This window comes from Schistocerca piceifrons, chromosome 6 (genome assembly GCF_021461385.2).
Source record: "Schistocerca piceifrons isolate TAMUIC-IGC-003096 chromosome 6, iqSchPice1.1, whole genome shotgun sequence".
Classification (NCBI taxonomy): domain Eukaryota; kingdom Metazoa; phylum Arthropoda; class Insecta; order Orthoptera; family Acrididae; genus Schistocerca; species Schistocerca piceifrons.
The window spans coordinates 226,511,049-226,538,787 of record NC_060143.1 but is presented as its reverse complement, the minus strand read 5'-3'; positions in this window follow the sequence as shown (position 1 = coordinate 226,538,787).

The following is a 27,739-nucleotide window of genomic DNA, read 5'->3' as shown; positions in this document are numbered from 1 at the left end:
TTAGCACACTGGACTCGCATTCGGGAGGACGACAGTTCAATCCCTATGTCCGGCCATCCTGATTTAGGTTTTCCGTGATTTCCCTGAATCGCTTCACGCAAATGCCGTGATGGTTCCTTTGACAGGGCACGGCCGACTTCCTTCTCCATCCTTCTCTAATCCAATGAGACCGATGACCTCGCTGTTTGGTCTCTTCCCCCAAATCAATCCAATCCAATTTAGAAATAGGCCTACTCACTTACTTGCGTGCACTGATGACCTCAGCTAAAAAAGTAAAGAAAAAAATACACCCCGTGTTGTCGTAACGAAGGCAGTATGTCACACTAGACCATTGACGGATTCCCCCTTCGTCTTGCAGCATGGGAAAAGGAAATAAAAATATTAAACGAAAAGAAAGTAATAGAAAATATGATGTGAGAAATATGGGTGAATTTTGGTTTACTTTCCTCCACCCTCCCACCCTCCCATCCCTCGGCACCGCTCCCTTCGCTCAACCTCCCACTCGCGAACCACACACACAGAACTGCATACCCACAGGCTATGTGACTAGACGGACCGGAAACAGGCTGTCTTTTGTAACATAGATAATGGCATCTTTATGTCGACATCACAGAAACACAATACGAAAGTTCACACGACATGATGCACACAAAAAAAAGAAGCAAACATAAAAGCGGAGCAAACTTGCAACTTCAGAATGCCATATAAAATTAGGAGAACGTTGGGAAACAAACATTTCGAAGATAGAGGCTACATTTCTCGTCGTGTAATGACGATTTATGACAGTTGTATCAGCACGCAGTTGGTTTGGAGCTGCGACAACATGTTGAAAGTACTGCGGCGGAAACACTGCGCGACAGGTCGCAGGTGAAACAACGCGTCAAACGAGTGTCTACTGGCAGCTCTCCGGCCCTTTGGTAGGTGACAAAAGAGTGGAAGCGGACGTTAATTGCATAGCTCAGGACCTCGAGCGCTCATCGAAAAAAATGGAGCCCCATAAAACACGGCCCGTGCAAACGGCCAGTGGAACAAATAGCTGCCCGCTCGAACGAATTTATTGGGGCAGAAAAACGCCCCGCTTGCGGTATGGAGTTCAGCGAAAATTTCGACGCGAAATATGAAGCTGCGATTTAATATTCGTTTCACCGACAGCGACGGTTTGCGGTCCGCTGCACTGAAAATTCGCAACAAAAGACCCCAGAAAAGGTGAAACGGGAAAAAGAAAAAGCATCAGACCAGGAAAGAATTTTTGTACTGCAAAGGTGTTTGTGGTGCCTGCCAACGAGCAAGCCATTCAGGCAGTTGACACATTCCAGGTTACTTGCTTTCGATTTCCTCACACCGTACTGTGATGCACGTGTTCTTGCTAGATACCCTCTTCACCTCACAGTACCCTTCCCATGCACGCACGCATATACACACACACACACACACACACACACACACACAAACACACACACACACATGTATATTACAGATAAAAGTTCTCAACAACTGCGAAGCACTCGTGTGCGTAATAGAAGTGGTGTGCCGCAAAGAAAACTTTCAACTTAAATTAGAAACCTTAGGGTGTACTGATGAATTTATTTCAGTTCTTTTGGAAGTCTATTGAAAATGAAACCTGCTGAATAGTATAGGACTTTGCGTACAGTGCTTAGGGACGTACACTACTACAGACTTGCAATCCGTTTTTCCGACTGATGGTCACAGAGTGTATGTCAGTCAGTACCGATAGTAAAAAAGCTCGATGGACTATGTGTAGAAGGCTGACAGAGTCTGTACATGTATGCACGTGTACGGTGGGCATGTAAATGATTAGATGTGCTTGAGCACGCATGCAGAAATTCGTGGGGTCACCACACTATTCAAGCTTGCTTGACAAGCATTAGTTTGTTTACCAAAAAACTTCAAGCTCAGACGACGATGTGCTGGCCTTGGGAGATTTCCTAAACCTCTTGCTTCCGTTACGAAAATATAAGATAAAACGTGATATGTGGAGTAAAGGATGGTTTAAGAAAGGAAATCATTATTCCCATACTGAATATTCGTGGTAGTCACGCTATGGGTAGTATATCGCAGTACTGTTGGTTTTTCTTCTCTTTCTCCATGTAATATTGTATTTTTTGACTTGAGCTACAGTACAGTATAACCTTTGTACAGAATGTAATTTAACACGACCAAATAAAAACTGAATCAAACCAGATCCCTGACAAATGCTTGCACAACCTTCCCTATTCATGGTACACACGCTCAGGCACACACACGCTTGAACGCTTGTACAAGCAAACATAATCAAAATTCGGTCAAACATCAAGCTGCTTGTACAGTCCTGATGCTAGCGCAGCACGGTTGGGTAAGCACAGACTATATCAAGAATGAGTTAAAAAATATCTCTGCCACGCTGCCTCGAGAGTCAATACAACGGTTTTGTGACACTCTTCCCAACAGAATCAACACATGTATCAGGGGCAGAAGGGTTGCAACATATTCATAAGTGGGCTCATAGTCCCAATTTTATGTAAATTTGACTCTGCTTTGTAATAACTGACATAGCATTGCATTCGCTGTAAATCTGTAAAGTCTTACTTCGTTTTGTAATAAATAAGACCTGTATTTACCGTCAATTCTTTGGCGTATGATGTGGCCCTCATTACTACTAAGAAGACGCAATCAGTAACCAAGGGTTAGAAAAGGTATTGAAACAGCTCAACAAAGGAAAGACGTCTGGACCTGACTGGACACAAATCGATTACACACAGAGTATGCGAAAACATTTGCACCTCTTCTATCAGCGGTACACCGTAGATCTCTTGAAAATTGAAGTGTTGCATTTTTTTAATTTTTTTCTTTATTCATCAGACTTTAGACAGGTTTGTGCGGAACGTCACGAATACTTCTCCTGTGCCCATCTTTTCATCTAAAAGAGGCATTTAAACTTACGTGTGTATCGCACTCTCTCTCTTCCACTGCCTTTTCTCCGTCTACAGCTTCCTCTAGTACTACAGGAGTTATTCCTCGATGTGTAACAGATGTCTTATCATCATATATCTTCCTCTCATACGTCTTGCTCACCAGATGGAAGAGTTTTGTCATGGCTGGCTCTACCAAGACTATCAGAGTTCTAATGGTTTGTTGTCCGCTTCCGGGACCTTGTTTTGACCTAGGTCTATGGTTCAAATGGCTCTGAGCACTATGGGACTCAACTGCTGTGGTCGTCAGTCCCCTAGAACTTGGAACTACTTAAACGTAACTAACCTAAGGACATCACACACATCCATGCCCGAGGCAGGATTCGAACCTGTGACCGTAGCAATCGCACGGTTCCGGACTGCGCGTGACCTAGGTCTTTCACTGATCTGTCGAATTTTTCACGCAGTATTACATCTCCCATTTCATCTTCATCTACGTCCTCTTCCATTTCCATAATACTGCCATCGAGTACTTTTTCCTTGTATAGACCCCCTATGTACATCTTCCACCTTACTGCTTTCCTTTGTTTTCTTGGGACTGGCTTTCCATCTGAGCTCTTGATATTCGTACAGGTGGTTCTCTTTTCTCCAAATGTCTCTTTAATTTTCCTGTAGGCGGCATCTATCTTACCCCTAGTGATATATGCTTCTACATCCTTGCATTTGTCCTCCACCCACTCCAGCTTAGTCATTCTGCACTTCCTGTCGATGTCATTTTTTCAACGTTTGTATTCACATTCACCTGCTTTACTTTCTGCATTTTTATATTTCTTTCTTTCACTGAGTAAATTCAATATCTCCTGTGTTACCCAAGGATTCCTACTAGCCTTAGTCTTTTTACGTATTTGATACTCTGCTGTCTTTATTATTTCATCTCTCAAGGCTACCCATTCTTCTTCTACTGTATTCCTTTCCACTCTTACTGCCAATTACTACCTCATGCTCCTTCTGAAACACTCTACAACCTCTGGTTCTCCCAGTTTATCCAGGTCACATCTCCTTAATTTTCTACCTTTTCGCAGTTTCTTCAGTTTTAATCAATACATCACAACTAATAAATTATGGCCAGAGTCCACATCTGCCACTGGAAATGTCTTGTAATTCAAAATCTGGTTCCTAAATCTCTGTCTTACCATTATATAATCAATCTGAAACGTTGCAGTATCTCCAGGTCTCTTCCACGTATACAACCTTCTTTCATGATTCTTAAACCAAGTATTAGCGATGATTAAGTTATGCTCTGTGCAGAGTTCTACCAGGAGGCTTCCTCTTTCATTCCTTACCCCGCAGTCCATATTCACCTACTACTTTTCCTTAACTTCCTACTACCGAATTCCCCATGACTATTAAATTTTCGACTCATTTAACTATCTGAATAATTCCATTTCTTTCATCATACATTTTTCAACCCTTTCAACATCTGCAGAGCTAGTCGGCAGATAAACTTGTATCACTGTCATAAGCGTGGGCTTATAGTGGCTTAAGGTGCCTACAGTAATGCGTTCACTATGCTGTTCGTAGCTTATCCGCGTTCCTATTTTTTTATTCATTATTAAACCTACTCCTGGGTTACCCTAATTTGATTTTGAATTTATAACCCTGTATTCACCTGACCAGAAGTCCTATTCCTCCTGCCAAGAAACGTCACTAATTTCCACTCAAACTTTAACCTATCCATTTCCCTTTTTAACTTTTCTGATCTACCTGTCCGATTAAGTGATCTGACATTTCACGCTCCGATCTGTAGAACGCCAGTTTTCTTTCTTCTTATAACGACGTCCTCCCGAGTAGTCCCCTCCCGTTGATCTGAATGTGGGACTACTTTACCGCAGGAATATTATACCCAAGGGGATGCCATCATCATTTCACCACACAGTAAAGCTGCATGCCTTCGGGAAAAATTACGGCTGTAGCTTCCCCTTGCTTTCAGCCGATCGCAGTAGCAACTCAGCGATGCTATTTTGATTAATGTTACAAGGCTAGTTCAGCAAATCTTCTAGACTGTTGTCTCTTCAGGAACCACACGTTTTTCTGGCCTCTCAACAGGTACCCCTCCGTTGTGGTCGCACCTAGATGCAGTTATCTGTATCACTGAGGCACACAAGCCTCCCCACCAACGGTAAGGTCACAGGGGGAACTAAATGTATGAGACAGGCGAACTAACCTCACACTTCAAGAGGAATATGATAATTCTATTTCCAAAAAAAGTAGATGCTGTTAGGTGTGAAAATTACCGAAGTATCAGTTTGTTAAGTCACGGTTGCAAAATTATAACACGAATTCTTCATAGAGGAATGGAAAAATTGGTAGAAGAAAATTGGAGAAGATGAGTTTGGATTCCGTGAAAATACAGAAACACGCGAGGCAATACTGACCCTACGACTTAAGGAGAGGCAAACCCATATTTATAGCGTTCGTAGACTTAGAGAAAGCTTTTGACAATGTTAACTGGATCACGATGTTCCAAATTCTGAAGGTGTCACGGATAAAATACAGAGAGCAAAAGGCGATGTTCAATTCGTACAGAATCCAGATGGCAGTTAAAACAGTGGAGAGGTACGAAAGGGAAGAACTGGAAGAAGGGAGTGAGACAGGGCTGTAGCCTATACCCGATGTACATTGTGCAAGCAGTGAAGCAAACAAAAGAAAAATTGAGAGTACGAATTGAAATCCAGGGAGAAGAAATAAAAACCTTGAAGTCCTCCGATAACATTGTAATTCTGTCTCAGACAGCAAAGGACCTGGAAGAGCAGCTGAACGGAATGGACAGTGTCTTTAAAGGAGGATATAAGATGAACATCAACAAAAGCCAAACGAGGAAAATGGAATGTAGTTGAATAAAATGAGATTAGATTAGGAAATGACACACTTAAAGTAGTAGATGTGTTTTACTATTTGGGCAGCAAAATAACTGATTGTAGTCAAAATAGAGAGGATGTAAAATGTTAACTGGCGATGGCAAGGAAAGCGTTTCTGAAGAAGAGAAATTTGTTAACATCAGGTATAGATTTACGTGTCAGGAAGTCTTTTATGAAAGCATTTGTATGGAGTGTATCCATGTATGTAAGAGAAGCATGGACGATAAACAGTGTAGACAACAATAGAATCGAAGCTTCTGAAATGTTGTCCTTGTAGTGGGACGAAATTAAGCGTCACCCATCCACCAAAGTCAGCCCAGTTTGCAGGTGACTATAAGTTTAATTTAGTTTTGTTTATGTGTTTTCTTATTATTTATAATAGATGTGAATTATCTAAAAGTTTTGTATTTTTTTATGTGTTTCATGTACGGAGAGATCGGCGCAACGAACGGGGACAGCATCTTCGTTGCCGCGACCAGAGAGGAAATTGCTGGCCGCTATACGTCGCGGGTCGACAGCCAAGGAGCAACAGAAGATCCTGGAACCGAGTTGTTGCGTCGTGTTTCTAAAAAATTAAAAATGAATTTTTATACTCTTTTTGTACAACAATGAAAAAAAATAGAGCTTAATCTTATTGAGAAGTCAGTCACTGTCTGTCAACGCTCAAGTTCACATCTGTATGTGTAGGAAGCTAATAAAATAGTGTATGCTACTAAAGTTGAAACACGTGTCTTGAAGATTCATTTATGAAGAGTTATGTGAACGGATTAATAATACATTTGACAAGATTATTGATTCAGGCAGCGTTGGCTGAAACTTTGAATCTAAAAAGTTTATTTAATGTGTGATTCTGATATCGATTAGATCAAGATAACGTGTGTCGATATAATTTTCTGAGGAGAAACAAACGAAATTTAAATTCGAAAAAGTTACAAAAACCAATTGGCCCAAGTGATGTAATTCTTTGCACACGACTCAACTGATGTTTTAGTTTCGTTCAAGAACCATTCTATGACAATTTAAAAAGAATATAAATCATTTTGAAGTGGGTTGTAACTGACGTAGGTGACGAAGTCTGCACATGGTCATACATATATCAAACGAAAACTAATACGTCGTTACACCGCACCGTGGCGACCTTAGAAACAGGACTTGTGTGCAACTAAGGCACACAGGTACGAAACAAAGCATCAAGAGTCCTTCGGAAGTCAACGCGAGTTTTCGTGGAGCCTTCACCAGCCAGCGGCGACTTCGCGGGTGTGGGCATCTGACGGAGTGCAGCCAAGCAGTACGGTCACGCAGTTGTTCCACGAGAAGGCGCGTCTGTTGGGCAGCAGCTGAACGCTGCAAAACCCGACAACCCTTTTTCTCCCTAAACTAATAGGCCCAGTACGTCAGCTGCGGGGCGTTCCTCCGGCTGGTATTAGAGGTGTTGCTGAGGGCTTCGCCTGTCTACGGCGGTGCCGGGCGTTGTTGCAGCTAGCGACGTTTCCGGTGTTCGACTCAGCGTCCTGCCGGTTGCGGAAGCGGGGTCGCAGCATCTCAGCGGCTGCATCGACGGCTGTTACATCTGCAGCCCATAGCAGCACACTAATCATCGAGAACTACAAATTACAATATTAGTGTCCGGTGAGTTTGTTTCAAGTTGGAAGTGGAGTGTTGTACATGGGAAGTGTGCTTTTACAGGATTGTTGATTACAAGTCTGCGTGTGTAAATAGTTAATATCTTACAATAATGTCGGGAAGTGAAATGTCAGACGAAGAGCAATCTATGTCCGATAGGAGCATGAGAGCCCTTTTTAGGGCGATCGCTAAATTAAAACAATCTAACGAGGAATCTACTGCTAGATTAAAAGAGGAACTAAAACAGGAATTAAAACAGTCTAACGAAGAATCTACTGCTAGATTAAAACAGTCTAACGAAGAATCTATGGCTAGGTTAAAACAGTCTAACGAGGAATCTACTGCTAGATTGAAAAAGGAACTAAAACAGGAATTAAAACAGTCTAACGAAGAATCTACTGCTAGATTAAAAGAGGAACTTAAAGGGGAGCTAACAAAATCGACAGACAGGTTACAGGAACATCTTAATGAAACCAGTCGAGAATTAAGTGGTAAAATAGAGTCTTCTAAAGTTGAAATGCAGGAAAAACTAGTAGGACTTAGTAATAAGATTGCTGATAATTGTAAAAGGTTAGAAGAACATATCCAGGAATCGCGCGAGGAGAAAGCTCCCATGCGAAACGATATCACTGACTTAACCGAGAGACTAGATAGTGTCAATATCTTAGTTGTAAATGAAATACAGAAAAATAACGATATGTTACGAGATGAATTTTCTATGCAAACAGAAACTGTTCGCAGAGAATTATTGAAATCTATTAAAGAGGTCTCTACCAAACCTGTAGAGATTTCTTCAATAGATAATGTAGAATTAGAGACATTAACTCATCAAGTAGAAAAGGACCATACCGAAATCGAAAACATGAAATTTTTAATTACTGAAATATGCAGTAATCTTGAGACTGCCGAAGATAATAATATTGACGAAGGTACAGAGCGTTCACATCGTGAACACAGTGAAGAATCGATATTAGCTAATCGCGTATCCAATACAGAAATGCGGATACAGGAAATTACTAAACGGTTATCGGAATTAGATAATAACGAGAACATTTCAGGTAGCAGAGGTAATAACATAATCAGAGACAACAGTCGCATCGAATTTGCTAGCACGGACGACAACAATATGAATAAGGCAATCACGGCAAGCCAATCCGATGCAACTCCGTCTCTGCAATGTAAACAAAATCCGACTATTTCTCTCGCAGAATGTCTGGATGACATAACGACAAATTCAAATGTAGCAAGTCGATTTCCTGTATTCAAACCAGGAGGCGAACTTCACCCTATAATCTTTATAAAAGCTTTTGAAACATCATTATCTCCTAAATGGAGTAATGAAAAACGCATTCAATTTGTAATAGGACATTTAGAAGCAGAAGCTGCGGAATGGGCAGTACTGCATAGAAATGAATTCAGGGATTGGGATGATTTTGTTAAGCAGTTTAAACAAAATTATTGGTCAAGAGGAAAACAACAACACTTAACTTTAGAGTTGTTAGACCCTCCTCCATATTCTAAACGGTGGGGAGGTTATAGGAATTATTTTGAATGGCATTTAAACCGTGCTAAATTAATTGAAGAACCAATTATTGAAAGTCATTTAATACGAGTCCTAATTAGTAGGTTACCGTATTATGTAAAGGAAAGAATGATAGAAAGAGAATGGTCACAGCCGTGCGAATTGTTAGGATATTTAGAGCAGTTAGATATACTTAATAGAGAAAGAGAAGACGAGAAGTTTAGATTTGGTAGAAATGACAATCCTCGAAATAATAATAATAATTCAGAACCACGAAAAGCTAATAACAACAATCATAGCCGGTTCTGTTATATAAAACGTCAATCTAAAGATAAAGAGAGCCAACAAAATCGTGGTAATAACTCTAAAATGCGGAAACTACACACTAACGATCATGAGATAAAGCATCCTCAAGTAACTAATGAAGGTCAAGTGGTAGGTGACGTCATCATAGAACGTTCGGAAAACTAGTAAAGTCCTTTAGTACGGGTCAACTAAAGGGAACTATTGGTCAAGATTATACAAGACCCAATTGCAATTTATCATTAAGCTGCCAAAAGGACGGTGGCTGGCGACAAGATTTACTTCAGGAAGACAATCAGATAAGGGAGAATGTAACTTATAAACCCGTTATTAAAGGTTATATTAAAGATACCGAAGTAAATATTATAGTTGATTCGGGTAGCGAAGTAAGTATTTTATCCAAAGAATTATTTCAGCTTAAAAGAAAATATTGGAATTTCCCGACTTTACCTGTAACTGGGGTGAAAATTATAGGAGTTACTGGTAAAAGAAGTCAAAATATTACTGAGGAAGTTTATGTAACTTTTGAAATTGCTAAACAATTAATTGCTCACTCTGTACTCGTCGTAGCCAACTTAAATGTGGCCATAATTTTAGGTATAGATTGGCTGTGTAAATATAAAGCTATATTAGATTTTAAAGACTCTTCCTTAACCATCCATAAGGAGGCATGTACTTTTAAAGTGAGGTTCTCTAACAGTCAAGTACCTGAAAATTGCTACGAATCCTTACAGATTAAGTACGCACCGACCATGAATCTATTAACAGATTTTAGTGATCTTGAGTATGCAGTATACCAATGTCAGGCTAGTAATAGTATCGAAACCGAAGTGAAAGAAAAATGTTATTCTACGAATTGTCTATCCGAACAAGAAAAGGAAGAGTTGCAATCTTTGATGTTACAATTTAGAGCCGTCTTTTCAGATAAACCGGGGAGAATTAAAGATTACGTTTGTAAACTTAAGATTAAACATCAAAAACCATTCTTTAAGAAACCTTATCCTATTCCAGTACAATTCAAAGAACCGGCTAGTAGAGAAATAAGTAAGATGCTAGAACAAAATATTATCGAACGATCATGTAGCGCTTTTAACAGTCCGTTGTGGGTAGTTAAGAAAGCTACTGGTGGGGTACGACTGGTTCTGGATGCCCGTGAATTAAATAAAATTATAGAGATGGAAAGAGACAGACCTATTCCTATGGAGGACGTACTTCTTAAGATCGCTGGTTCTCGTTATATGAGTACAATGGATCTAACCTCTGGCTACCATCAAGTAACATTACACCCGGATTCACGGCAATATACGGCTTTTCTTTTTGAAGGCAGATCATATCAGTTCCAAGTTTTACCTTTTGGACTTAATATATCAGTGTCAACTTTCATTAGGGCATTAGATTCTGCTTTGGGTCAGCAATTGTTACAAAAGATTATTTTATATGTAGATGATATTTTGGTAGCTACTAAAACGTGGGAAGAACACGTAACGATATTACGGGAATTGTTTAACCGTTTAATTGACAGAGGAATTACTTTAAAATTATCTAAGTCTTACTTCGGAAAGGAGGAAGTGAGATTTTTGGGGCATGTAGTGGACAGTAAAGGTATTAGGCCAGACCCAGCACGTATTGAAGCTATTGCTCGATGCCCGAGTCCTAGAAATCGGAAACAATTGAAATCATTCTTAGGAATGGTAGGATTTCTGAGAAGATTTCTTCCAGGGCAGGATATTGTTAATCCTACATTACTAGATTTATTGAAAGAGAAGTCAGTATGGCTCTGGGGACAAAAGGAAGAGGAAGTTTTTAATAAGATAAAAGGAGCGTTAACCAAAGCCAAAATGTTATACCACCCAGATTTCGATCAGGACTTTGGTATGTGTACGGATGCCTCTGATTATGGTGTGTCGTGTGTAATATTCCAAGGTGATCTGACCAATGAAGAGGGATTATATCGGCCTATTGGATTCGCTAGTCGAACTTTAAATAAACATGAAAGAAATTATTTTGTATCCGAGAAGGAAGCTCTCGCAGTGGTATGGGGTTTTCAACGATTTAGAGGATTATTAATGGGAAGAAAAACAATGGTATATACTGATCATCAGGCTTTAATTTTTTTGAACAATTGCCGGTTACTTCACCGTAGGCTATTACGTTGGGTATTATACTTGCAAGAATTTCAGTACGAAATTAGGTATATAAAAGGATCTCAGAATGTAGTTTCAGATGCTTTGTCAAGGCTTCCCGTAGGAATGGAGAATATTAATATTGCAGAAGAACCAGGAACAAATTATCATGTTTATTTCCTTTTGACTAAGGAGAACGAACGTAAGGTTAAACGGATAGTAACTGCTGTTAGATGCAATCAAAGAAATGACGATCAATATAGGGACCTTATACAAAACCTTAATAATGGGGACGAAACAGTTAACACCCGGGGTGTGTGGTTATATTTTAACGACTTGTTGTATTGGAAAGCACAGAGGGAACACCAGAGATGGAAAATCTGCATTCCGGAAACTGTTGTGGACGAGTTAATTACTTATATTCATGAAGGTTACGGGCATTTTGGAATTCATAAATGTATTAAACATCTAATGAAGTATTATTATTTCAAAAATATGTCCCGTATTGTGAGAAGTATTATTAGGGCTTGCGAAACCTGTCAAAAGGTTAAAGTTAATAACAAATCCAAGCGTTATAAATTATATGCTGTAATTCCTCGAGGTTTGTGGGATCTACTGTCATTAGATTTTTTCGGCCCTCTGCCTCGGAGTTCAGGAGGATTAACATATGTGTTTGTTGTAATGGAATGTTGGTCCAAACATGTGAAACTATATACTTTGAAACGAGCGAATACAGCAAGCGTTATACGCTGCCTCACCCGAAATTGCTTTGTTAACTGGGGCATTCCTAAACGACTTATGTCTGACAACGGTAGTGCCTTTATTAGTCAAAGATTTCAAGATATGATAAGACAATATGGAATCAAACATATCTTAATTTCGAAATATCACCCTCAAAGTAATTTAGTAGAAAGAGTCATGAAAGAATTAGGACGATTATGTAGAACTTATTGTGCACATAAACATACTCGGTGCGCCAAACTAATGCCTGAATTCGAAAAGATATTAAATGAATTGCCTCACCTAACGACGGGATTATCACCTATAGAAATTTTAGGCAAACGAATTATAGGTGAGCCTTTACTAGCTGCTTTACCTTGGCCACCAGTAAATGAGATACAACAAGATATTCCAGACGAAAAAGTTTGCGAACAGATTGTAAAAAATGCCGAACGGAGAATTAAAAGTTATAATCAACAGGCTGTAGAACCCTCATTTCAGGTAGGAGATCTTGTGTTAGTACGATCTCATCCTAAAAGCTCTAAGATCGATAAGGAATGTAGAAAATTCTTCTTTATCTTTGAAGGTCCATATGTTGTACATAAGATTGTACATCCCAAAGCATTACTTCTTATGGAACCTTCATCAGGTGTAATTAAAGGATTATATAGTGTTGATCAAATGAAACTCTTCATTCCTAAATAAGTTAATATTTAGTATATGTTACATACGGAAGAGCATTCATAGTTTATTCATGTGAAGTTTTTCGTGATAGTTACGTATTATTTTAAAGAATGAAACAGAAAGCTTAAACAAGTGTTCTACAATAATCTACTGGTACTTCAAAAAAAGAGAAAGATAACCAAAAGGGGGATTTATATGGAGGAAATTTTGCTCTTAGGTCTAAAGGAATTTTGCGTATTTTAAATTTACTCGGATAGTAGGAACCAAAGGGGATGGTTGATAGTTTTAGGGACCATGGGCGTCCAGAGCTATATGGCTCACGAGAACATAGCAGAGTGCCTTTAATAGAGGTTTGTAATAGTGTTAATATAGAACACACCAAACGGGGCTCTCTAGCTTGTTTCTCCTAAATAAATGGCCATTACCCAACAAGGTGTCCGAAGGTAAAGAAAGCCGTGCCGAGATTCTAAAGAAAGTTTTGCTTGATTTCTTCTTGACCTCAGGCATAAATAAGGCATTAGGGAAGAGAATGACGTAAAGTAAATAGTACTATTAGTTATTGTGAGAAACTTATTAGTAATATACATTCTTGAAAAGAATAACTCTTGTAAATAAATGAAACTGAAACTAATCTATCACAATTTGAACGCTCTGTCCTAATGTACAACGTTAAAGAACGTACTAAATTAGTATTTATTAGCAACTATTAACTGAAGAGGAGCAATCTCCCTATATTCGGCTACGAATTACCATAATAGCACAATTAAGAGTAAATGACAAATAGTCACAACAATATCGTATTAAAAGGATTAAATCTATCTAAGAGCAAGGGCTCTAGGTTACGTAAAATGTGAGAAAAATGTATTAACAGTTAAATATTGTATATTGAAAAGTTTTAATTTCGGTTAAAACCTGACAAACTGAGCTTGTGGGTGGGGTATGTAGTGGGACGAAATTAAGCGTCACCCATCCACCAAAGTCAGCCCAGTTTGCAGGTGACTATAAGTTTAATTTAGTTTTGTTTATGTGTTTTCTTATTATTTATAATAGATGTGAATTATCTAAAAGTTTTGTATTTTTTTATGTGTTTCATGTACGGAGAGATCGGCGCAACGAACGGGGACAGCATCTTCGTTGCCGCGACCAGAGAGGAAATTGCTGGCCGCTATACGTCGCGGGTCGACAGCCAAGGAGCAACAGAAGATCCTGGAACCGAGTTGTTGCGTCGTGTTTCTAAAAAATTAAAAATGAATTTTTATACTCTTTTTGTACAACAATGAAAAAAAAATAGAGCTTAATCTTATTGAGAAGTCAGTCACTGTCTGTCAACGCTCAAGTTCACATCTGTATGTGTAGGAAGCTAATAAAATAGTGTATGCTACTAAAGTTGAAACACGTGTCTTGAAGATTCATTTATGAAGAGTTATGTGAACGGATTAATAATACATTTGACAAGATTATTGATTCAGGCAGCGTTGGCTGAAACTTTGAATCTAAAAAGTTTATTTAATGTGTGATTCTGATATCGATTAGATCAAGATAACGTGTGTCGATATAATTTTCTGAGGAGAAACAAACGAAATTTAAATTCGAAAAAGTTACAAAAACCAATTGGCCCAAGTGATGTAATTCTTTGCACACGACTCAACTGATGTTTTAGTTTCGTTCAAGAACCATTCTATGACAATTTAAAAAGAATATAAATCATTTTGAAGTGGGTTGTAACTGACGTAGGTGACGAAGTCTGCACATGGTCATACATATATCAAACGAAAACTAATACGTCGTTACACCGCATCCTGCAGAAGAATGTTGAAGATTAGATGGATAGATCACATAGCTAATGAGGAACTACTGAATAGAATTGTGGATCAGAGGGATTTGTGGTACAACTTGACTAGAAGAAGGTATCAGTTGGTAGGACAGGTTCTGAGGCATGAAGGGATCATCAATTTTGTATTGGAGAGAAGCGTGGAGGTTAAAAATCGTTGACGAAGGCCAAGAAATGAACACACAATTTACTCAGAGATGAAAAGGCTTGCACAGGATAGAGTAGCACGGAGAGGCGCACCAAACGAGTCTTTGAACTAAAAACAACAACAACAATTGTAACCTCCCCCTCACTTATCGACCTTAATGACAGTGAAAAATTCTGAACAATTAAATCATTTCAAAAGCTACTTGAATCTACGCAATTTAGAAATAAGAGATTTAACTTTGAACTTGAATTAAACGATTCTGAACAATTAACAATAGTAAAATTTAGTACATACCAAGCTGAGCTGCAGTCACAGGTAAGCTAAAATATGATAACAAAACTCGCACTCTTAATTTGTGCTTGTGTAACCTAAATATTGCAGCCAGCTACGAATATTTTAACTGAACTTTGAAATTAAAGCAGTAAAATCGAATAATATTATTTTAATGCTGGCGTTTGAATTTCAACGACACTCGGGTTCATTCCGGAAAAGGAAGGGACCCTCTTGGTAATGCAATTGGGACAATGAGCAACAAAGGTTCATGCTAAGTTGCTGTATTTTTATGATTCAACAGTTGTAAAAGCTGAGGTCTGTCATACAGTTCTAAAACTTTACGTGCTTCCAGTCTTCCTAGATGGTTGATTGAAGGTTTCGAGCCGTCGATCGAGGAGGTGGCGACAGTCACTCACTGTCGGCCGTGGCTGTTGCAGAAGCTGGATGTTGGCGCGCCTTCTTCTCGACATGGTCACCAGCGAAACGGGCTCTTGATGTGCGCCAACTAATGCTTCTCGCCCGCGACACCGTGTCAGAAACTAGCATAGCAAGTCGAGCGCAATTACAAGCTGCCAAACGCCGAAAGCGCGGCAACTCGCGGGAGCGTCACACAACACACCTGCTCCACCGTCCTACTCCAGCCAGACCCATTCAGCCCGCGCTCCATGCGGCAGAGTTAACACTTCCAAAGATCGTAAACACTTTGGTTCTCCACACGACCTATCGATGCAATCGTTCGATAGCATAGTTTTCCCCAAGCAAGACCCAGCGTAAAAATACAAATAATATTTACAAAACAAACCAATTATACATCGACATAAATGCATAAATGTATACATACAAATAGTAAAAAAAATTACAATATATAAAGACACAGAAATGTCATATCTTGAGGTAACAAAACAAGGAAAAAAATATAGTACAATAGATGGAAATAGGAGGATATGCATTTCCGGCGTTCTCTCTCTCAGTCTTTTCCGTATGTTTCTTCTCTCGCCGATTCTGCCATGAACTTCCTCATTCCTTACCTTCCCAGTCTACCTGATTTCAACATTCTTCGGTAGCACTGCATCTGAGAAGCTTCAATTCTCTACTGTTCCGGTTTTCCCACAGTCATCTCTCACTCACATTCAATGCTGTGCTAGAAACGTACATACTCCTAAATAGTATAGAAAAGCACAGGTCATTCCCGTTTTCAAGTATGGTCTTTGAAAAGACGCACAAAACTATAAGCCTATGACTCTGACGTCGATCTGTTGTAGAATTTTGCAATAATTTTTATGTCCGTGTACTATGAAATTTCTGGAGACCGAGAAAGTTCTCAGTAGGAACCAGCATGGGTTCCGAAAACAGTGATCGTGTGAATGCCAGCTTGCTCTGTTTGTCCACGACACACATAAAGCTGTAGATGAAGGCGCCGAGGTAGATACTCAGCTCCTTGACTTCCGAAAGGCATTCGATATAGGTCCGTGCTGCCGCTTGATGAAGAAAGCGCGAGCGTATGGAATGTTGTACCAACTTCGTGTCTTACATCAAATGTATTCGCAGTTACAAATGATTTCAACATTCTTCGGTAGCACCGCACCTCAAAATCTTATATTCTCTACTATCAGTTGTATAACGGAATGGTGAGAATGAAACTTTGTGTCGGAATGGCTCTCGAGCCCGGGCTTCCCGTTTTACCCGAGCGATCTCCTTAACTGATTTGGCTATCCGCGCACGACTCACGACCAGACCCAAACATCCATATGTGATCGTTTCAGCGCCACAAACTCTATTCGTGCACACATTATGTAATTCCCATACAGGGGAGGATATTTTCATTAAAGGTCGAGCCTGGTATCGGAAAATATATCATATATTGCAGTGCCATTGTTTAAGGAGAACGACGTAACGCCCCTTCGTACATGCATGCATCTAACAGACCCTCAGTTTTCTTTTCCATTCTTCTGTACATCATTTTTGTCAGCAGCTAGAAGGCATGAGCTGTTAAGATGACTGTGCAACGATTTTCCCACTTGTCGTCTCATCCTGTCTTCAGTAATGTGCGGATGACGATTTACCGAAAGTCTGATGGTACATCACCAGTCTCATACATTCCACATACCAACGTGAATAGTTGTTCTGTTACCAATTTCCCCAATGATTTTAGAAACAGCGATGGAATATTATCGATCCCTTCTGTCTTTTTTCATCTTTTCAATTCTGACTCTAACATTGAATTCCCTTTCATTTCCCGGTCGACTCTTGTTTCTTCTTCTGTTACGTCATTAGACAAGTTCCACCCCTCATAGAGACCCACGATGTACTCTTTCCACCTTAACGCTGTCTCTCGTATTCCTATTCCACTATTAATGTTATCACACGTGCCTATAATTTTACCGCGGGTTCATTTGACTTTTCTATTTGCTCGGTCAGTCCTACCGACAGTCTAGTCTTCTTAGGTTGCTTTACATTTTTCATGAAGCCACTTCGCCTTAGCTTCCATGCAAAACCTATTTATTTCATTCGTGACCAGAATTTCTGTATTCCTGAATTTCTCTGAAAATTTTTCTACTTCTGCCTTTCTTCGCTCAACTGAAATATTCCTTCCGTAGCCCACAGTTTATTCAGTTACCTTCCTTGTACCTATGCTTTTCCTTCGAACTTCTTTAATTGCCATCTTTAGAGACGCCCATTCTTCTTCAACTGAACTGCCCACTGAGCTATCGTAGTATCTACAGCATCAGAGAATTCAAGCGAATCTCTTTATTCCTTAGTAAGTCCGTATCCCACTTCTCTGAGCACTGATTTTTCCTGATTAGTCTCTTAAACTTCAGTCTACTCTTCGTCGTTACTAAATTGCAATTTTATATCTGCTCTTCGTTATGCCTTACTATCCAATACCTGATTTTGGTAACTTTGCCTGACCGTGATGTAATCTAATTGGAATCTTTCCGAATCTCCCGGTCTCATCCTCCTGTGAATTTTGAGCAGAATATTCGGTTTTACTTGTTGGAGTACTCAATTACCTTATCCTCTCTCATTCCTAGTACCAGTCGGATATTCTCCTGTAAGCTTTTTATCTAGTCCTTCACCTACAACCTCATTCAGTTTCCCATTACTCCCTTTACTTTCTGAATTATCCGTTCATATCCTCATATGCTTCCTCTTTCATGTTTTCCGTGCGACACATATGTGAACAATTGTTGTCAATTTTGTTTGCTGTCAGTTCTGATGAGAACAGCCCTTTCACTTAACTGTTCACAGTGTATCTCTCTCTGCCCTGCATCCCTTTTCATAGGCAACACTACTCCCCATTACTATTTTCTGCTGCTGTTGATATTACCCTATACCCGTCTAACCAGACATCCTTGTCATATTTCCATTTCATTTTACTAACCGTCACTATACACAGATTGAGTTTTAGAATTTCCCTTTCAGGAATTATAGCTTCACTACCACGTTCAAACGTCTGACACTCCATGCCCTGACTCTTAGGGCACTGCTTACTCATAATTTTCGTCATAGCCCCTCAGAATTCCGCCTTGAAGAATTCGTTAAGATCGTATTTCAGTTAAAGGCCACTTGGACTGTGGATACACATTATGTGCCTTTAATGCAGTGTTTCCATTACCTTCTGCATCCTGATGTCGTTGTTTACCTTTAATTCTTCCACCTCTTAGGGGCAGTTTCCCACCCCAGTTTCCCACCCGAATGGAGACCCGAGAACAGCACAAACCATCTTATATCTTCCTTGCTCAATCCATCATGGGTTATTTTGCTATCTAGGTAGAATTCCTTAACTTCATGTACTGCATTATCACCGGTTATGATTTTAAGATTTTGCTTTTCTTACTTCTGCCACTTTCGTGTTTCTTCGATTTATTCTCAGTTCGTATTCTGTACTCATTACACTGTTCATCCCGTCCAACAGATCGTGTAATTCTTCTCCACTTTCCCTGGCGATAGCACTAAACCTTATCATTGATGCCCTTTCACCTTCAATTCCACTCTTATTCATATTAGCAACCAAAATCTCCGAATAAAGATAAAACTCGCAACACTTCAGATCCCTGCATCTTCCACACACACACACACACACACACACACACACACACAGAAATAGTGGGAAGATGAGTGTTATGTCTTAACAACATTTCTCTAGAATGCACCGGCTCTTTGGTATTCACCTTTTCGCTTATCCCTCTCGCATTTTACCTGAATCTGATTTTTTATTCTTTCCCTGTCCAAGAATGCCCGATACTAATCTGCCACAATTCTACCAAGCAGTGAATCCTGACCCTGTCACGTGGGTCTTGTTACCACACCACTAGGATGGTTTCGGAAATGTTGGGGCTTTCTCAACAAACCCAAAATAGCAGAATCCTCTCACAGTCGAAAACAAATTGTAATCAGCGACGACAGAGTTACAACTAACACTGAGGCAATAAATACTGGAACAGTACAAGCATCTAACTTATCAACATGAATTTAAGTAATATCGCCACGGCTGACATAAGCTTTGGATATTGACATCGTTTAAGGCTAAGAGTTTGTACCAAATCAAAGCCTACTTACAATCAGCGAGAAAATTCATATCGTACGCTACTGGACTTACATGCGTTACTTATGTAACATGTTGAAAGACAAAGTATATTTCGCGATAACTGTGGAGCTGCCTCTCGCCCCACGTCCGACTGTTTCAAGCTGCAGCTGGGTCCTCCTACACAGTGGCACATCCTCCTCACTGCTGCCCATCCTGTGCTGTAATCTCGCCACACCATCACCTTTAAGAATGATTAATGTTTTTGATATTAAAATACTTTCCATCGATAGTTTCTTGGGATACATTTGCAGATTGGTATCTGCCAGAATTTTGCCTATGTGCTAAATATTACAATTCGTAACTTTACCATGTCCTACTTTACCTCCATCTTTTTATGACACTCTGGATCCTTCCACCCAGTCTGAAGAAAGGAGAGTCCGCCGCTGCAACCTACACATCATTAATGCATGTTGTTGTTATGGTCTTCAGTCCTGAGAGTGGTTTGATGCAGTTCTCCATGCTACTCTATCCTGTGCAAGCTCCTTCATCTCCCAGTACCTACTGCAGCCTACATCCTTCTGAATCTGCTTAGTGTATTCATCTCTTGGTCTCCCTGTACGATTTTTACCCTCCACGGTGCCCTCCAATACTAAATTGGTGACCCCTCGATGTCTCAGAACATGTCCTACCAACCGATCCCTTCTTCTAGTCAAGTTGTGCGACAAGCTCCTCTTCTCCCCAATTCTATTCAATACCTCCTCATTAGTTATGTGATCCACCCATCTAATCTTCAGCAATCTTCTGTAGCACCACATTTCAAAAGCTTCTATTCTCTTCTTGTCTAAGCTATTTATCGTCCACGTTTCACTTCCATACATGGCTACATTCCATACAAATACTTTCAGAAACGACTTCCTGACACTTAAATCTATACTCGATGTTAACTAATTTCTCTTCTCCAGAAACGCTTTCCTTGCCATTGCCAGTCTACATTTTATATCCTCTCTACTTCGAGCATCATCAGCTATTTTGCTCCCTAAATAGCAAAATTCCTTTAATACTTTAAGTGCTTCATTTCCTAATCTAATCTAAATTTATGCATAGGACACAGTTTATATCCATCCGCCAGCCTTCGAAACACTCTCCACGTACAAGTGACCTGTATTTTCTCGTTAAACACCGCCCCACTGTGCGACAATGGCGGAGCCCACTCACTTATGTAAGTTGTGAATTTAGATCGATGAGTTGAATTAAAACACATCTTACGATTCGTTATTCAGTTCACGTTACGGTTTTCACCACAATAATTCTAACGAAATTTTCTGTGGTGTTTTTGTTATTTTAGTTTACCCAGTTGTCGACGAGAAGGACAATGAGCACGGATAGTGGAAAGACTTAATACAGCCACGTCTCACCCCCGCATACATGTAGTTGTTACACTAAAGACCCACAGACCCTCACTGCCGCATATTCCGATTAATGCCTTTTTTTATGTGTATGTTTGGCGTCCTATCTCTCCCGTATATCTAGGGCGTATACTGCAAATTTGGCTGATTCCTCCGTATAAACACAGATTTCCTATATTAATATTTAGTATCCCGAGTTTTTCGCAATTTTTCCATTTCCCGTTTTTGCCCTATTATTCTATATATTCCATTGCGGAAAAACCAGCAGTGATCAACGACATGAGGGTGCAGAAGATAATGGAAACCACTCCATTAAAGACACGTAACGTATTTCCACAGGACATGTGGCCTGTAATTGGAAAAGTGTCATGATGTTCCCTCCATTGGCAAAAGATTCCGGAATCGTCCCCCATTCGGATCTCCGGGAGGGGACTGCCAAGGGGTAGGTTACCATGAGAAAAAGATTGAATAATCAACGAAAGGATAACGTTCTACGAGTCGGGGCGTGTAATGTCAGAAGCTTGAACGTGGTACGGAAACTAGGTTCAATCTAGATATGGTAGGGGTAAGTGAAGTGAAAGAAGACATGGAATTCTGACCAGATGAGTATACGGTAATATCAACAGGAGGAGAAAATGATGTAACGGGAGTAGGATTCGCTATGAACACGAACACGAGGGCAGGACAGAAAGTGTGTTAAAGTGAATACAGTGATAGGGTTGTTCTTATCAGAATCGACAGAAAACCAAAACCAACAACGATAGTTCAGGTATACATGCCGACGTCGCTAGCTGAAGATGAAGAGAAAGAAATGCACATGAAGATATTGAAAGTGTAATACAGTACGTAAAGGGAGATGAAAATCTAATAATTAAGGGGACTGGATTGTGATTGTAGGGAAGAAGTAGAAGAAAAGGTTACAGGAGAACAAGATACTAGAAAGACTAATTGAGTTAATAAATTTCAGCTAGTGAAAGCGAATGCTCCGTTCAAGAATCACAAGAGCAGGAGGTATATTTGGAAAAGGCCGGATGATACGGGAAGGTTTCAGTTATATTACATCATCGTCAGGCATAGATTCCAAAATCAGAAACTGGACTGTAAGGCTTACTCAGGTGCAGATATAGATACAGATCACAACATAGAAGTAAAGAAGAGTACGCTAAATATTAAGATATTATTCATTAAGAATCAATACGCAAAGAAGTGGGATACAGAAGTATTAAGGGATGACGAGATACGCTTGAAGTTCTCTAAGGCTATAGATACAGCAATAAGGAATGCTCAGTAGGCAGAACAGTTGAAGAGGAATGGACATCTCTAAAAAGGGCCAACAAAGATGTTGGAAAGAAAAACATGGGTATAAAGAAGGTAATTACCAAGAAACCATGCCTAACAAAAGAAATACTTCACTTGATCGATGAATGGCTGGAGTACAAAAATGTTCCTCAACACTCAGGAATACAGAAATACAAGTCGCTGCGGCACGAAATAAATAGGAAGTGCAGAGAAGCTGAGATGAAATTGCTGCATGACTAATGAGAAGAAATAGAAAAAGAAGTGATTGTCTTAAGGACAGCATAGAACAAAGTCGAAACAACCTTCGGTGACATTAAAAGCATTCACGGTAACACTAAGAATGCAACAGGAATCCCACTGCTAACAGCAGAAGAGAGAGTGTATAGCACTGACAGCATCTGTGAAGGGTAAGATTTGTCTGACGTGATAGAAGAAGAAACAGTAGTCGATTTAGAAGAGGTAGGGGAGCCAGTATTAAAATCAGAATTTAAAAGAACGTTGGAGGAGTTAAGATCAAATAGAGCGGAAGGGATAGATAACATTCCATCAGAATTTCTGAAATCATTGGGGGAAGTGGCAACAAAACGTCTATTCGCGTTTGTGTCGAGAATGTATGAGTCTCGGGACATACCATCCGACTTTCAGAAAAAAATCGTCTACAAAATTCCGAAGACTGCAAGGAGTGACAAGTGCAAGAATTATTGCACAATCAGCTTAACAGCTCATGCATCCAAGTTGCTGACAAGAATGACACACAGGAGAATGAAAAAAAAAACTGGGGATGTGCTTGATGGCGATCAGTTTCGCTTTAGAAAAGGTAAAGGCACATAGAGGCAATACTGACATTGCGGTTGAAAAAGGAAGCAAAACTAAAGAAAAATCAAGACACGTTCAACGGATCTGTCTACCTGGAAGAAGTGTTCGACAATGAGAAATGTGCAAGATGTTCGAAATTCTGAGGAAAAAATGGGTAAGCTATAGGAAGAGACGGATAATGTACAATATATACAAAAGCCAAGAGAGAATAATAACAGTGGACGACAAATAACGAAGTGTTTGCACTAACGAGGTGTCAGAGAGGGATGTAAGTTTTCGCCCGCACTGTTCATTCTGTACATCGAAGAAGCAATGTTGGAATTAAATGAAAGGTTCAGGAGTGGTATTAAAATTCAGGGTGGAAGGATATCAATGATAAGATTCGCTGATGTCATTTCTGAGTGAAAGTTAATAGCATGATCTACTGAATTTCATATGTAGTGTAATGAGTATAGAATGGGGATTGACTCGAAGAAAGACGAAAGAAACGAGAAGTACCAGAAATAAGAACATCGAGAAGCTTAACATTAGGATTGATGGTCACGAAGTAGATGAAATTAAGTAATTCTTCTACCTTGGCAGTAAAACAGTCAGCGACGAACAGAGTAAGGAGAGCACCAAAGGAGACTAGCAATGGCAAAAAGGGCATTCATGGCCAAGAGAAGTGTACTAGTAACAAACATACGCTTTAATTTGCTGAATAAATTTCTGAGAATGTACGTCTGAAGTACAGCATTCTCTGGTAGTGAAAGACGGACTGTGGGGAAGCCGGAACAGTAGAGAATCGAATCACTAGTGATGAATGTTGAAAATTAGGTGGACTGATAAGGTAAGGAATGAGGAGATTCTGCGCAGAATCGGAAATTAGTATGTGGGAAACACTGAAAAGCAGACGCGTTAGGATGATAGGACATCTGTTAAAACATGAGGGAATGACTTCCATGGTACTAGACTGAGCGGTAGAGGTCAAAAGCTATAGAGGGGCAGAGATTAGAATACATCCAGCAAATAACTGAGGACGTAGGTTACAAGCGCTACTCTGAGTTGAAGAAGTTGGCACAGGCGAGGAAATCGAGGTGGGCCACATCAAACCAGTCAGAAGACTGATGACTCAAAAATGTACACAGACACACACACACACACACACACACACACACACCAGTGAAACTAGAGCAGGCAATAGTGTCATAGCTCAGTACGCTCTGTACTATACTTGAAGCATTTAGTTCAGAAAAGAGGATATAGAAGAACTGTCTTAGGTTTAGAAGTATAACTGATAACAGACTGGATAGATAGGTAAACTCGATGGTATAGAGTAACTCTAAAGAGACTTAAAACAGAGACTACTTCATTATAGGTGTAAACAAAGCATTGGGGTATAGATAGGGAGATGCTGAATGAATAAACGTTTCGCCGTCAAAAGGTAGTGGGAGCAGTCTTCAAAGACTGCCGTATTAGGGTATCTCTCAGAAAACCCAATGATGTTGTGACTGTATGTCCCTTGACATCCATTTCCTGTAGTATCTTAGATAATAGGCTGAGTTCATAGGTAATGAGGTATTTCGAACGTAATGAACCCCTCAACGCCAGCCAGCATGAATCTCGTACAGTTCGTAATATCCTCGCTTGACATCCTGAAAGCCATGGATCAATAAATTCATGTAAACGCAATATTAACTGATTTCCAAAAAATATTTAATTCCCTATCACACCTACGCTTATTATCGAAATCATGATAGGGTGAGGAATCAAAAAACTTTGTGACTAATGTGAGGATTCCTTGATAGTAAAGTTACGCTATATTACCCGGGACGGAGAGTCATCAAAAAAGTTTGTGGAAGTAACTTCAGGTGTGCCTCAGGGGAAGCGTGTTGGTCCAATGCTGTTCATATCGTATATTGATGACTTTTCAGACAATACTGAGACTACATTTCGACTCTTCGCAAATGATAAAGTGATCTGCAATGAAGTACTACCAAAACAATGTTGCACAAATATTCAGTGAGATTTCGATATGATTTCAAAGTGGCGTAAAATTTGGAAACTTAATTTAAATGTTCAGAGATGTAAACTTTACACTTCTTAACGCTAAAACATGTAGTATCTTACAGCAACAATATCAACGAATCGATAAATTCATACAAAACCTGGACGTAACAACCTGTAGGGATGTGAAATGGAACGGTACCAAAATTTCAGTCTTAGATAAAGCGAAGCATTCTAGAATATTTCTCAACAGTGTGGCACTCATACCAAATAATACTAAAAAGTGGTATTGACCATATACAGAGAAGGGCAGCATGAATGGTCAGAGGTCTGTGTGGTGCAAGAGTTTGTCACGGAGATGTTGTAGAAACTGAACTGGCAGACATTTTAAGATATTGTAAACTCTCCCGAGAAAGCCTACTTACAAAGTTTCTAGAACTAGCTTCAGTAATGAATACAACGATATACTGAAAACCGGTACATATCACTGTAGTAGGTAACGCAAGGACAAGCTTAGATTAATCTCAATGCTCACAGAACCGTTTGAACAGTCACCTGCCAGTGTTTCGTATTGAACAGAACGAAAAAGAAAGCTCTAATAATTGGTACAATAGGAAGTACCCTCTGCGATGCACTTCACAAAGGCTTTCTGAAGATGCATTTAGATGTATAAGAGGAATTTATGAATCCTACAAGCATCGTCGCAAAATGAGTTACAAGTGCACAAAAAAAGAAGAGCAGAAATATAAAGCAAGCTTTCTTTAACATAAAAAAGCCTATTTTTCTCCGCAGGCGAAGGAAGATTATATGAAACAGGAGGAACGCAGCCTCTGCAGTAGAACAAAGGAATACGAAATAAGCTGCTTCACGTGCTCCCTTTCAGCGCACTAACAAGCTTCTGTGTCATTTGTGTCACTAAAGAATCTGCCGTGGTTCCTACAAAATAGTTCCGGTCGCTGCGGCCAACGTAGTTTCTTCTCGAAGACAAATGCCGGCCTGCCTTTCACGGAGCCGTTTTCGCTCTCGTTGTTGCTTTTCCAGGCTTGGCTGCAGGCGAACAATTTCTCTACATCACACCTAAACCAATTTTCAACGACGTTTCTCTTCATTATCCGACAGTACTTCTGCCAATGGACGAGTGTCTTGCGGGGTACCTAGCCTACCTCGCCTAGTTCTCTTGGCGAATCCAGTCTTCCTAATCGTATTAACCGTCTTTCAGTGTCTTAACCATAGAACATAGTGTAGTGCCACAAAATGTGGACTACAGTATATTCATATTGTTCCCGTTTCAGAAACATTTCGTAATGAGAACAAATGATATCCACTTTATATTTCTATTTATTTCTGTAAACCATAAGAATACATTTCCTTTTTTCTTATCCTTGTATTTAATGTCCGTCGGCGGAGACTGCGGCAAAGCGAAATCAATCCTGCGTGAATCGAAGACTCTCCGTGTAGCTGGCTGTTACATGAATGACCCATGCAAATCTTCTATCACAAGGGTATCGGTATTTGACAAATACTCTGCTCCCAGATGCATACGAACCTTTCTTTATGGCGACACGACTGCGTTCGTAATAGCAAATCACGCCCTCTGATTTACAAATGGTTCAAATGGCTCTGAGCACTATGGGACTCAACTGCTGTGGTCATAAGTCCCCTAGAACTTAGAACTACTTAAACCTAACTAACCTAAGGACATCACACACATCCATACCCGAGGCAGAATTCGAACCTGCAACCGTAGCGGTCGTGCGGTTCCAGACTGAAGCGCCTTTAACCGCGTGGCTACTCCGGCCGGCTCTCTGATTTACAAACATCCTGAAGGAGTGGGATTAACCTTCTCAGAATAAATTGCTGTTTGATTTTGGGAAGTTTGATCTTCTCTTTCCCATAGTATGGGCTTAAAGTTTAACTGACGTATGTACACCTGAAGGTGTGATGTGATATCATTAATCTGTTCATGTTCCTGTAAATAAAGGTTCACATACAGCTGGAAACAGTTTATTTGTCACTACCATTTACTTTAGCTATACTGTGTGCTGATTTAAGTGATCATGCAGTGATGAATCAATCACATCGCTATTTTTATGATTAGTCTGAAAAACAACAAAAACGAAAACTGCAAATCAAATTCTACAGAGATGTAGCAATTCATGATACACAACTCAAAATTATTCTTCCCGCATAACCCCGCCATTTCTTTAGTTCGTAATTCATAGAAACATAGTGGAAATTCTGGATTTTTCAGTATAATTACTCATCATTCAATTTCAAAATTATACTCATATTTAACAACAGGCTCTCGAATTTTCGTAGAACCTACTATAATTTTAACCTCCTGTGGAAAATTATTATTTTTTCAACACCACCATCATAATCAGGCCATCTTAGAATAGAATTTCCAGCACTTGAATACCATGTAAAAATTACATTAAGGTCACCTTCCTGTATGATTTCCTTACAATCCTTGAGACATCTGTAACAATAAATATCAGAAAAATTGTGATGTAAAAATATCCAACTGTCTAGTATATTTCGATGCAGACAATTTGTATGGCTATGCTATGACTCAATATTTACCATAAGGTGAATATGAATGGGGTGATCCAGATTGTATTGAGCCTAAAAAAGTGAGAGGTCTGGCACT